The sequence below is a fragment of the Peromyscus eremicus genome, chromosome 8b (assembly GCF_949786415.1).
Source record: "Peromyscus eremicus chromosome 8b, PerEre_H2_v1, whole genome shotgun sequence".
In the NCBI taxonomy this organism is placed as follows: domain Eukaryota; kingdom Metazoa; phylum Chordata; class Mammalia; order Rodentia; family Cricetidae; genus Peromyscus; species Peromyscus eremicus.
Genome location: NC_081424.1, coordinates 25,130,459 through 25,143,198, shown reverse-complemented (window position 1 = coordinate 25,143,198; position 12,740 = coordinate 25,130,459). Strand labels below are relative to the sequence as shown.

The window sequence follows — 12,740 nt, the reverse complement described above, 5'->3', positions numbered from 1 at the left end:
TATACAAGCTTGCATTCCCACCAACAGTGGAGGAGAGTTCCCCTTACTCCACATCCTCTCCAGCATAAGCTATCTTCAGTGTTTTTGATCTTAGCCATTCTGACAGGTGTAAGGTGGTATCTCAGATCATTTTGATTTGCATTTCCCTGATGGTTAGGGATGGGTATATACCCAAGGAATGCTCAATCATACCACGAGGGCACATGTTCAGCTATGTTCATAGCAGCATTGTTTGTAATAGCCAGAACCTGGAAACAATCTAGATGCCCTTCAACTGAAGAATGGATAAATAAAATGTGGTACATATACACAATGGAGTACTACTCAGCAGAGAAAAACAATGTCATCCTGAGGTTTGCAGCCAAATGATGGATCTAGAAAAAATCATCCTGAGTGAGGTAAACCAGACTCAGAAAGACAAACATGGTATGTACTCACTCATAGGAGGATACTAGATGTAAAACAAAGGATGACTAGACTCCTACTCACAACTCCAGGGAGGCTACCTAGAAAACAGGACCCTAAAAAAAGATACAGGGATCGCCCAATGACAGAGAAATGGATGAGATCTACATGAGCAAACTGGACATGAGGGGGGTAATGAAGGGCAAGGGTCGAGGGAAAGAGAGCTTAGGGGAACTGGAGACCCCAGCTGGATCAAGAACAGAGAGGGAGAACAAGTAAAAAGAGACCATGATAAATGAAGACCCCATGGGAATAGGAAGAAGCAAAGTGCTAGAGAGGTCCCCAGAAATCCATAAAGATACCTCCACAGTAGACTGCTGGTAATGATTGAGAGAAAGCCCGAACTGACCTACTCTGGTGATAGGATGGCCAAACACCCTAACTGTCATGCTAGAAATCTCAACCAATGACTGATGAAAGCAGATGCAGAGATCCACGGCCAGGCCCCAGATGGAGCTCTGGGAGTCCAATCAGCGAGAAAGAGGAGGGATTGTATGAGCGAGAATTGTTGAGACCAAGATTGGAAAAAGCACAGGGACAAATAGCCAAACTAGTGGAAACACATGAACTATGAACCAATAGCTGAGGAGCCTCCAACTGGATCAGGCCCTCTGGATAAGTGAGACAGTTGGTCAGCTTGATCTGTTTGGGAGGCATCGAGGCAGTGGGACCTGTCCTCAGTGCATGAGCTGGCTGTTTGTAACCTGGGGTCTATGCAGGGACACTTTGCTCAGCCTGGGAGGAGGGGACTGGACCTGCCTGGACTGAATCTACCAGGTTGAACTGAATCCCTAGGGAAGTCCTTGCCCTGGAGGAGATGGGAATGGAGGGTGGGCTGGGGGGGGGGGGCGGGAGGAGAGAGGACAGGGGAATCCGTGGCTGATATGTAATATTAAAATGCAATTCTCAGTCATAGTTTTATATTACAAAATTAAGCAGCTAAAGCTTGGTTGATTGAAGAGTGATTTCATTTGTTTTAAAGATTGAATAATCCCTTGTGGAGCTGAACACTTGATATGAACCAAAAACAGAGATCTTACTCTCATCATACCAGTGGCCAGAAGCAAGAGCTGAAGAAACTGTGGAATCAAAATATTCCAGTGTTCTCATCTGGAAACATACAATGCCTAACTCAAGGAGAGTGGTGGTATTTGAATTTACATTTATTATATACTCCTCCATCTAAAGAGTTTGCAGCTAGTAGGAAGCATGTACGTAGACTAATAATTTCAGGTCTAAGGAAAAAAATAATGTACATGATGAAACACTACATTGATATTTGACCCCCCCTGTAAATCAGTATAAAATAAAAAAAAAAAAAACAAAAACAGGAAGCGTTAACTAGAACACAAACGAGTTAGCAGGTTGAGATTGAAGTAAGAGAAACAGAAACTGATTTTCCAAAAGATATGAATGCTCTGCTATTATTGTATCCAACATCTTCACATGGCTAACTTAATAATATAACAAAAAAGAAGAATGAAGTAAATTGAAAGATTTTTAGTGACTTTTCTGCTGGTAGAAGCCAAGGGTACCATTTAAATTCTTCAGTAAAGGTCAAATGGAGTGTGATTCAACTTGCTTCTGACTTAAGATGTTGGAAAAATACTGAAGGCATGGTCACTTAAATCTTAACTTAATGAAAAAGAATCCCCCTCTCAATCTTGTTTTGACAGAAACAAGGCAGAAGGTGGTTTTTATTCCCTTATTGAGAACATGTTGGTCTATATAATTTAGAAACTATATTAAATAGAGTTGTCTTGGTAATACAATTGTAATATCCTAATACATATTAGATTTTGAACTATATTTGCTTTCTTTTCGATTGGGATAATGCACTGGCTTTTTGGAAAATGTGAATACTTGAAAGAACAACGCAAAGGTAACAAAGATGCAACAGTAAGGAATACAGTGGAAAGGCTTCTTGGGTTGAGGGCTGCACCATGTAGTTAATCAGCAACCAATCTGTAATTTATAGAAAATGTCTAAATCTATACATTCTTAAATCATTTTTCAGTATTTTGATCTAGATCTTACTAAGTGTATCTTGGAGGTTATCTGTATGCAGAGGTAGAAAGAGCTTTGTATGTTTTTGTCATAGAAGTAATTGGAAATAAAAAAGCTAACTTCATTGCTTGTGGCTTCCTACTAGAATCTTATGGTAAAACATCATTGCTGAAGACATCACACACTTTGTGTACAGGGCATGGAGAAATCAAGTTGGCACCAACTGAGAAGTTGCTACTCTGCTGGCTAGTTTGCTGTGACGGAAGGTTTCATATAGACTGCTAGGGCGAAATGTCATCAACAGTCTTACCCAGTTGTAAACCTTGTGAATTACAACCATGACTGGCCTGACAAAATATGCCTGATGGTGCAGTATTGGTATGAATGGTATAGTGGTAACCAATAGCTTTCCAGTTGAAATTAAAGCCTGCTCTTCAGGAGAAAACTCTTGCCTGGTATGATAAAATTATCCAGTAACTCACAGTTGGACAAGCCTTACTACTATTATTTTGTTAAATACATATTCTTTTGCTTTCTAAATTCCTATCTCTCTACCTATACTTCAGCATAGTTCTGAGATCTCATTAGAGTAGCTTCTCTGTGCAGAGGATGGCAGTTAACACAGACACTCACAGCTCGTCAACGTGAAGGGAATACTGATGGTGAAGTTCTCAGCCCTAAATTGGACATCGATATCGATATCATGCTCCCTCATTGTCAAAGCTCAGGAAACATCATACAAGTGTCAGAAATGTAAGAGCCAGAGTTTTGGGAAGATTGTTGTGAGTAAAAGTTTTCTAGATATAATAGAGCTATTGTTCTCATGAAAACATTTCACTTTTGGCTGCTGCACAAGACCAAGCCAGTCAATACTCTAGCATGGAGAGAGGAAAAAGCTGAGGAGGCCCTCTTACTAGCTGAAGAACAGTTGGCAGTTGATGGCTGATGGGAGCAGGAAAAATGACTTTTTCCAGTGGCATGGCTTAGGATAAGGTGTCCACACTCCAATGGATAGTACTGTATACCCATAGGTATGTGGGAAATACTAATGAGACTCAGTGGTTGATAAAAATGGAACTAAGAAAAGACACATGAAGTTGGGAGGGGAAGACATGACAGAGGGTTTCTGGAGGATCTGGAAGATGGGTTTAGGGGCATATGACCTCAATATATGGCACTTATATATGAAATTACTAAAAACAAATAAGAGAGAAGAAATATAAAAACTATTCACTTCTTTCAAATCTAGGAATTTGTAAGACATAGTTAGGACAGAATGCCTACCATGCCCCAAGCACTAAAGGTAGTGAATGCTTGGTAGGCTCAGTGGAATGCTAAATGGAAGGGGACTTTGGCTGACTGGCATCCAGAAGCAAAGTACCATCTAACACGTAGTAATTTTGCATCAATTAACTGTGTATGTGCAGCATTGGTGTTGTCTTGTGGTTGCTACCTGGCTGACCAAGTTCCTAGGGGGAAAAAAACACCTAAGGTTGTAGCTAGGAAATGTGCTGTGAGATTTCACAAAAGGATGCTCATATGAATCAGGACTGATGTGGAGACAACAGAGCGTGATGACCAGTGTCCCTGAAGGGAAAGACCCATTTCGGAATAACATCGGTTAGCATTTGTTAACAGTAAGATGCACAGAAAAAGCACATCTTGTCCTTGAAGTTTCAGACCAGCTCACAGTCCAGTGTAAAATTGCACGATCACACGCCTCAAGAAGTTGTGCTTAGTCTTCCAATTGTTTGGAAATCATTTTGGAGAAAGGAAAGAAGAGAAAAAAAGGTACTTTTTGTAAGTAAAATTTTGAGTTGGAAAAAGTGACAGCAAACATGAAAAGTTTTTAACCAGAAGAAAATTATGCTGTTCACTGGAAGTTTTAAATTGTTTCCTTCTTTTGAAGTTGGTGGGGCTTATGGGGGAAAGGAGCATCAGTTTTGGAGAACAATACACTTGCTATGATGATTGCAAACTTGATTTAGAATCAGCTACCTGATTGCTGGGGCATGTGTTTCTGTGATGTTTCCAGAGAGAATTAACAGAGGGAGATGTTCAGAAACACCATCTCATGGGCTGAAAGTCTATACAAAGTCAAAAGGAGAAATAATACAAGAAGGTCAGCAGAGCCATGGCATTCCCTTTAACAATGCCATGAACTCCTCTTCTTTGACATGCCCTTCTCACCATGATGTGCTGAACCCTATGAAACCACGAGCCGAGAGAGGTAAGTGTCTCATCCTTTACACTGTTTCTGTGGAGTGTTTGGCCACAGTGGTGACAACACCAAAACACTTGGGTCCTTACCCAGAAAGACGTCCAGATCACTTTTTGATCTCAGACAGACATTTGACTGAAACTCCACATTCACTCCCAGAGAATGCAGTAGAGGTGTTTCTGGCTTAAAACACGTCCGACTGGGAGAATTGTCTTCCACACTGGCAGTAAAAATGCCTCAGCACAGCTTCTACAAACCTCTGATCTAGGGCAACACGGACTCTCCATGTGCTTGCCAAGAAAAAGGGAGTGTGAACTATATCTACAGGACAGAGACCGTGTCTACTCGCTGGATACAGTTATTTGGAACTGTTTTTTGAGTGGCTTTCTTTTTGCAAGTTTTATTTTCATTTTAACTTTTATTTTATTATTATGTGTGTGTGTGTGTGTGTGTGTGTGTGTGTGTGTGTGTGTGTGTGTGTGTGCCTGTGTGTACAATGTGTATACTTGTGGAAGTCATATTGGTCATATGAAGCTGGAGTTACAGGTGCTTCTGAGTCACCCAGCATGGGTGCTGAGAACTGAACTCTGGTCCTCTGAGGGAGCAGCAAACACTCTTAGCCCCTGAGCTGTATTACCAGCCCTTTCTTGTGTTTTGAATTTCTAAAGTTTTGAAGAGATAATAATGTTTGTCTTGAATTAACTTAAATTGAGCCGTTGTTTTTGTCTCTAGCTATACGGTAAGACTGAACATTCCTGATTAATGATATTATTTATTGGTAGGAGGGGAGTCCTTTTCTTCGACTTTCTTGTTGTGCAAGGGTTAATGTCAGGCTTTTATGACATCATCCTTGCATTAAAAGTATAACAGAGAAAGGATAGGCTTCTGATTTAGTGGCATCATGTTCCATGAAGTACTTGTCAGCATATGCTCCACTCCCCAAATCTTTCTCAGAAAAACAATGTCCACTCAGGTCTCTCAGGTCTGTGTATGTGTACATGCACAAGTGTACAGAGGCTGGAAGTGGATTATCAGGTGTCTTCAGCAATCACTCTCCATGTTATTCTTTGCGAAATGATGTCTTTCTTACCCTGGAAGTTGACAGTTAGGCAAGACTAGCGGGCTATGGAGTCAGCCTCCTGCTGCTGGGGTAATAGGGTTGCTACCACTACACCCACTATTTTACCTGGGTGTGAACAGTCTGAATGCCTATTCCCATCGCTTGTGTGCCAAGTGCTTTACCAACTGTGCCTGCTGCCCTGCCTGCCCTTGCTTCAAGCTTTAGTGGTTCAGCTTATGCAGGTCAAGGTTTTGAGTTGAACTAACCAGAAATTGATTTAAATTCTGAGTACAACACTGCCAGATTTGCTTCCTAGAAGTACTTCATGCTGCTTAAAAATTGGGGTAATGGTCCAATGATATACCTCACTGGGTTTCCATAAAGATCAAATGAGAAATGTTTATAGACCCCTTGTGTGTTTGGCACACAGATGATCAATGCTAGTTCTGCTCATAATACCACACTGGTCCAAATTAGAGCAATAAATACAAAAACTTTTGAATTTCTGCCCACTAAGGATTCATTGATGAAATGAAAAATATTTGGCCAAATGAACCTAGGTTTTGAAATTTCCCTTGTATGTGTCATTAAACATTTTTAAAGTACAAAAACTGAGATTTTAATAAATGAGATATTTCTTTTTTAAATAAAAAAGTAAGAGGGATGTTTTTGTTTGTGTCTTCTAGCTAAATCCAGGAGAAAAAAATAAATCCTTTTATTTGCCTTCTACAATGTAGGTTTTGGGTTTTTCCTTTGTCTGTTTTTTTTTTTTTTGTTGTTGTTGTTGTTATTTCTTGGCTTTTTAAAAATTTCTTTTGTTGAGACAAGGCCTCATTATGTGGCTTCAGACTGGTGATCCTTCTGCCTTAGCCCCTAGTGTGCTGACATGACATGTGCATGCCCCTGTACTTGTCTAAGGTGCAGCTCTTATTGGAGCTGTTTGAGACCAAGCAACAACAACAAAAAGTAAAAATATACAAATAATTATTCCAAAGCAGCGTTTTAAAACTTTTATGAGGGTGTCAAGATAGCTTAGTGGGTGAATTGAGTCCAATTCCTGGAACTTACGTGATAAGAGGAGAGAATCTCAAAAGGCTGTCTTCTCTCTCTCTCTCTCTCTCACTCTCTCTCTCTCTCCCCTCTCTCACACACACAGAGACAGGGAGACAAGGAGACAGAGACAGAAACAGATACAAACAGAGAGACACACACACATACAGAGAGAGAGAGAGAGAGAGAGAGAGAGAGAGAGAGAGAGAGAGAGAGAGAGAGAGAAACAGAAAGACAGAGAGGGGAGGGGGAATAAATAGATTTGTAAAAAAATTTTAAATTACTAGTTATTCCTGGACAACACTTATGCCCGTGTTTAACCACTGAGATGCCAAAACTCTGCTTTGTGGGTTGGGAAATGAATTACTCATTTTTTCCCCTTTTCAAAATGCTAGTGGCTCATTGTAAAATCTTTCTTCTGCCTATTTTCCCAAATAGATGTGGAAGAAAAGTCTTATGTACCTAGATATTTAACCCAGTAAACTTACTACCTGGCTATCTTAGCTATTCAATACTGAAAATTTAACCTTTTTATAAAAAAGAATAGGCAGATTAGATGATCTCCAATGTTTCCACCACTTCTGAACTTTTATGAATTATCACCGACTTATCTGTGTATTGAAAGCAGAAGCTTGGGTTGGCAAACAACTGGATTAAAATTGACACACACTAAAGATCCATCCAACTCTGTTAACTTTGAGTATCAGGGAGATTCTTGCCTACAGAATCATTCTGATTTCAGTGCTTGATGTGGATCCAAAATTTGCCAAATTCTGAGATCCAAGGAAAGTATTACACAATCATAGGTTTTGAAATTTCATTGACAGAGGCTGATGCAAACCTAAAAATACTCTAGAGTTGGTTTATAATTTATTTAAACAAAGAGAGAGGTGAGCGATCCTGATGTTTTCCCTGGTATATAATTGCAACTCAAGTTTCTGCATATCAAGGAGTGTTTCCATTAGACAGTGTTTTCCTTTTAGAGCTAATAGCTGTGTGTTTAGGTTAGAGATAAGTCCAGTGAACACAATCTGTAACTTCCATTTATTCGGTATACTGTTGTGCAACAGGTCACACTCAGCTTCAAGTGATCATCAACTGGAAACCAACTTCATTAACTACTGAGTAATTATCAACACTCTCATGAATAATCGTCACTGTAATTTTAGAAACAGCCATTTAGCTGAGACATCAAAGGTTACCAAACATTTCTCACAAAGTAATGACTCTGACCAGTGAAAAATGAAACCACATCGCCTCAGCAATTTGTTTTCAGATTAGTTAATGGAGTTTCCTACAGAATGGGTTTTATTTTTACTTCTTGGCTGCATTCATGTGACCTTGATTGAGAAGAGGAATTAGACACAGATGATCGACTGGCAGTGACTGATTTTCAAACTTGTTATCCCAGTGACCTTGTTGAAGCTCATCATGAACTCCAGGCAAGATCATCTCTTCCTTGATCAAATTTGGATGGGCTATCTTATTGACAAAGCAAGAATATCAACTTTTTTTACTATTGCTTATGAAACTACTTTGGAAATGATTCTATTCTCACCTCAAAAAATGCTGTTAACATATTGGGAGTCAGAAGGGAAGAAGGATAGGAGAAAGAAAGGAATGTCACAGCCCACCTCATTTATGAGCTGGGACTCGAACTGACAAAGGAAAGAATGAAACTTAGAGCAAATGTCAACTTGATTTAAAGGACAAGAGTGATGTACAAATTTCCTGCTCCTCTAAACTTCAGTTATATTGTATTCAACTAAATTAATAAATTGATTTACTGTGTTGGTCATGTACCTGAGTGTAGCTCACTCATTTGCCTATTGTGAGTGAAACTCTGGTTCAACTTCCAGAACCTCAAAAAATTTTTCTTAAGCTATTTATTTATTTATTTCACATCCTCATCACAGTTTCACCTCCCTCCTCTCCTCCTAGTTTTCCCCCTACCTCCCATGTGCCCCCTCCTACCCATAAAAGGGCAGGCCTCCCATGGATAGCAACAAAACATGGCATATCAAGTTGCAATAAGACTAAGCACCTCCCATGTATTAAGACTGGGCAAGGAGACCCAGTATGAAGAATAGGGTTCTAAAAGCCAGTAAAAGAGTCAGAGACAGGCCCTGATTCCACTGTTAGGACTCCCATAAGAAGACCAACCTACACAACTGTCACACATATGCAGAGGGCCTAGGTCAGACCCATGCAGGTTCCCTGGTATTGGTTCGGTCTCTTTGCTTCCCTATGATCCCATGTTAGTTGATTCTGTGAATTTTCTTGTGATGTCCTAGACCCCTCTGGCTCCTACAGTCCTTCCCTCTTTTCAGCAAGATTCCCCAAGCTTGGCCTAATGTTTGACTGCAGCACCTCAAAATTTAATTAATTAAATCGTCAATTAATTTGTAGGTACAAACAACATCCAATTATTTTCATATGAGGAGAGACTGATAATACCAAATCTGTGTGTTTTTTCTTACCCTTGTATCCAGTTTAATTTAATGGATTCAAATCATTATGCTTCAGCATCAAAGCACTGTCTCACACATACCTTTATCTCCTAGTTCTATTCCTTTCCTAATTATAGTCATCCAGTAAAAATTCAGTCTACACCAATATGATCTGTCTACCTTCTCTATGACTGCTGGAGACCATCCTGTTTCATGTCCACATGTCAAAAGTCCCCAAGTGTCAATCCACCATGCTCAATCTCTCTTACTCTCTATTATGTTAGGTTTCACATCTCCAACCTTATTCCTCTTCAGCTCCTATTACTCACTTTCCTTCACTCTTCACGAGTGACCTCAACTAGGATGTCATTATCATTACCAAGAAAACCAGAATAACTTTCTAGATTTTATCAACACTAAAGTCGATTTGAAACCGAATCACCATCTCTTTTATTCTTCCCTGTTATAATGGCGTTCTGTGTTGGGAACACAGCACAAAGGGTCCTTGAACCCACATATCTTCAGAAGAAACGAGGGATGTTAAGCACACAGGATGGTCCTCTCACAGGAATGGACATAAAACCTGTTCTTCCACCTGGAAAGCTGGGCATCTGAGGTGATTAACTACTTTGGGATCTACGTTATCTGTTGGGTCAGGTCATATCAAGCTCCTACAATCAGGACCAGAGGTGGATAGTAATCCAAATGACCCTTACAACCTGACAGTCCCCAATCTCCCACAACCAAGATCAGAGATACCTAATGGTCTAAATTATCCTTACGTTATTTTTAAAGCCCAGGCCTCCCCCAAGCTCCCACTACCAGGACCAGAGGTGACTAATAGCTCAAATGACATCACTGCTACCTAGATGACTGAGACCAAGTCAGATTTTTCCTTGAGCCCTTAGGCTAATACAGGTAGCTCATCTCCAGAACCCATCTTCTTGGAAGAAATAACATGTACTTTGAATTGAGTTTTTTCCAAATTATATTGTGTTTAAGTATATTGGTAATAAACCTCCTTGCACCAGACTCTCTGAAGTTTGATCCAGGTTGACAAAGTCAGTCTGAACCAAATTCTCATTCACTCCTCTCTGTGGTTTGCTGCCTTGCCTGCTGTGACCATCTGCAGGGTCCCCATCAGTTCTAGTTTTTTTTTTTTAATCAATGGTCAATCACTTTATTCTGTTTTATAGTCTATCAGCCCTTCTCCTCAGAGAAGGTGGCTGCATTGCTGGTGTGTATGAAGCTTAACTTAGAAAGAAACAGCCCCATGCAAATACCCTGCAATTCTTGGTTTCAGTCCCCTTTTCCCCAGTTCAATTTGTAATAGGAACTGTACTCCTAAAAACATAACTATTCTTCTATAAATACCACTTACTTTCTTTTAAAGTATTAATACCAACATATATAAATTGATGTCTTTAAAGGGCACCTTGTCATTAGATATATTGTTACTATGTTAATAACGAGCCTACCCAAGACTAGATGACAGCTTTTGAATACGATTCTCCAATACAAGGCTGCAGTGAACCCTGGAGAAATGGTCAATTCTTGAAATGAGCTAGGGAAAATATATGACGACAGCCACATGAGAAAAGAAAGTGAGACAGAGCACACAAATATACATCCACACACTCAGAAACACATGAAGTCGGGGGAAATAAAGAAATGAAAACTTAAAATAAGAGGCACAGGAAAGAGTTTTCAGTGTCTGGTGTTAAAGTAATCTGAGCAAGATAAGAAGTGATACTAATGGATTATGAGCAAAAGACTATTAAAAAACACCTAAAAGTTCATACTCATATAAATGAGGCTCTACATAATTAAATAATCCACTAGCTAAATAAAAGATGGAAAGGTGATATCTCTTCCTTGCATAAGAATTCCAAATGATGAATATTGAATGACTGGGGAAAATATAAATTAACACTAGAGTGCCACAGTCAAGGTCCACCCACAGAGCTAATATCCATAAACAAAATAGAAACAGAACCATCCCTGAACCTTAGGGGTTAAAGATGTGATACGCATGTACTGGTTAGGTATCATGAGCACTCTGAAATCTCATATTCTCTGCACATTGACCTTTTATGGGTCTCTGTGTAAATTGTCATCTAAATTGTACAAAGAAGCTTCGCTGATGAATGCTGAGAGTTGTACTAATCTATGGGTATAATGGCAAGAACATATGGAGCAGTGTACACATACACACACACACACACACACACACACACACACACACACACACACACACACAAGTAATAGTATTAGGCTTTTCTCTAGGCCCTGTAAACTAGCCAGTCCCATATTTTTGACTCTATTAACAGTACCGGGAATCAGTTTGTTTTGTAGAAGAGGCTTTAAAATTAATCAGAAAACAATTGATCACTCCCACAACAGTACATCACCACCGTATCAGTGGGCATAACTTGCCAGTCTGATTATCACTGTAGCTTGTAGAGTTTATAGTTGAGTAGGGTTGTTGAATGCTTTACTTCACTAGTGACTTAAGTAGAACATTTTGGCACTGTACAAACCAGTAAAGATTAAGCTTCCAGGTTGGTACCAACTTGATTTTTTTCATGTTCTATGACTCAAGTAGGTAGTGTCTTCAGAAATAGGGTCTATATCAAAACCTTTCTCCATAAGGTTCAGGGTTATTGAAGAAGAGAAGGTAGGAAGATAATAAGATCCAAGAGTAATAAACACCTGCAGCAAAACATTATTTGCTTGATAGTACGTGGTAGTTTCACATGAACTCACAGCATCTATGACTGCATGTACCAGACTCACACAAAATCAAGACAGCCAAAATTGCAGCATAGATAAGGAGAGATTCGTGAGGTCCTACCCTTAGTTGACAAGTCATTGGCAACTGATGGCTACTGGGAAGTGAAAATCAGTTTTCTTCAGGGTGTAGCTCCCTCTTAAGTGAGATGGACTTAGCTCCATCAAAATTAAGTGGACTCAATGGGTTTAAAATGAAGAGTGTGTGAAGTTGGGAGGGAAAAATAGTAAGATGACAGGGAAGAATTACAGGGGAAAATTACAGGGGAGGGAAAAAGAGTGAGCTGATAGGATTTCATCAAAAGACATACAATACATGTATAACGTTCTCAATAAAAATGTACAAACAAAAACAGAATGATAGCATGGTCTCTAGTGGCTTTTCCAAAACTATTAATTATGATGAGAAAAATGGCAACTCTATGTTTAGAATTTTGGAAAATGTCACACCAGCCAAGTAATCATAGACAAGAGCCCCACTAACATAGTTCAGCAACAGAATCTCTGATAAGAAACACTGGGTGGCTATGTCACCTTCATGGTATGATGTTCTTTGTGAAAACTTTGTTTAATCAAGAGAAAACATCAGACAAAGCTGAACCGAGACTGACTCTACAAAATAATTGGCTTTCACTGCTCAAAAACGTCAGCATTACTGAAGCCAAGGGGAGACTGATGAGCTGTCACAGATCTGAGG

At 39.6% G+C, this 12,740-nt stretch overlaps 1 protein-coding gene and 1 long non-coding RNA gene across 4 annotated transcripts in view; one reads left to right on the top strand and one right to left on the bottom strand.

Annotated features, from left to right (window-relative positions):
* Window positions 1-12,740, bottom strand: part of Nkain2 (sodium/potassium transporting ATPase interacting 2) — a 594,649-nt gene that overhangs the window by 276,297 nt on the left and 305,612 nt on the right. The gene's annotated exons all lie outside the window — the stretch shown is intronic.
* The window catches only part of LOC131918492 (uncharacterized), a 32,562-nt gene continuing 23,649 nt past the window's right edge, over window positions 3,828-12,740 (top strand). For 2 of the 3 annotated variants that reach the window (XR_009381000.1, XR_009380999.1), the window contains exon 1: window positions 4,188-4,263. This is a non-coding gene — a long non-coding RNA (uncharacterized LOC131918492). Of the gene's footprint in view, window positions 3,890-4,187; window positions 4,264-12,740 lie in introns of those variants that run through there. The other variant, XR_009381001.1, reaches the window with a different exon arrangement.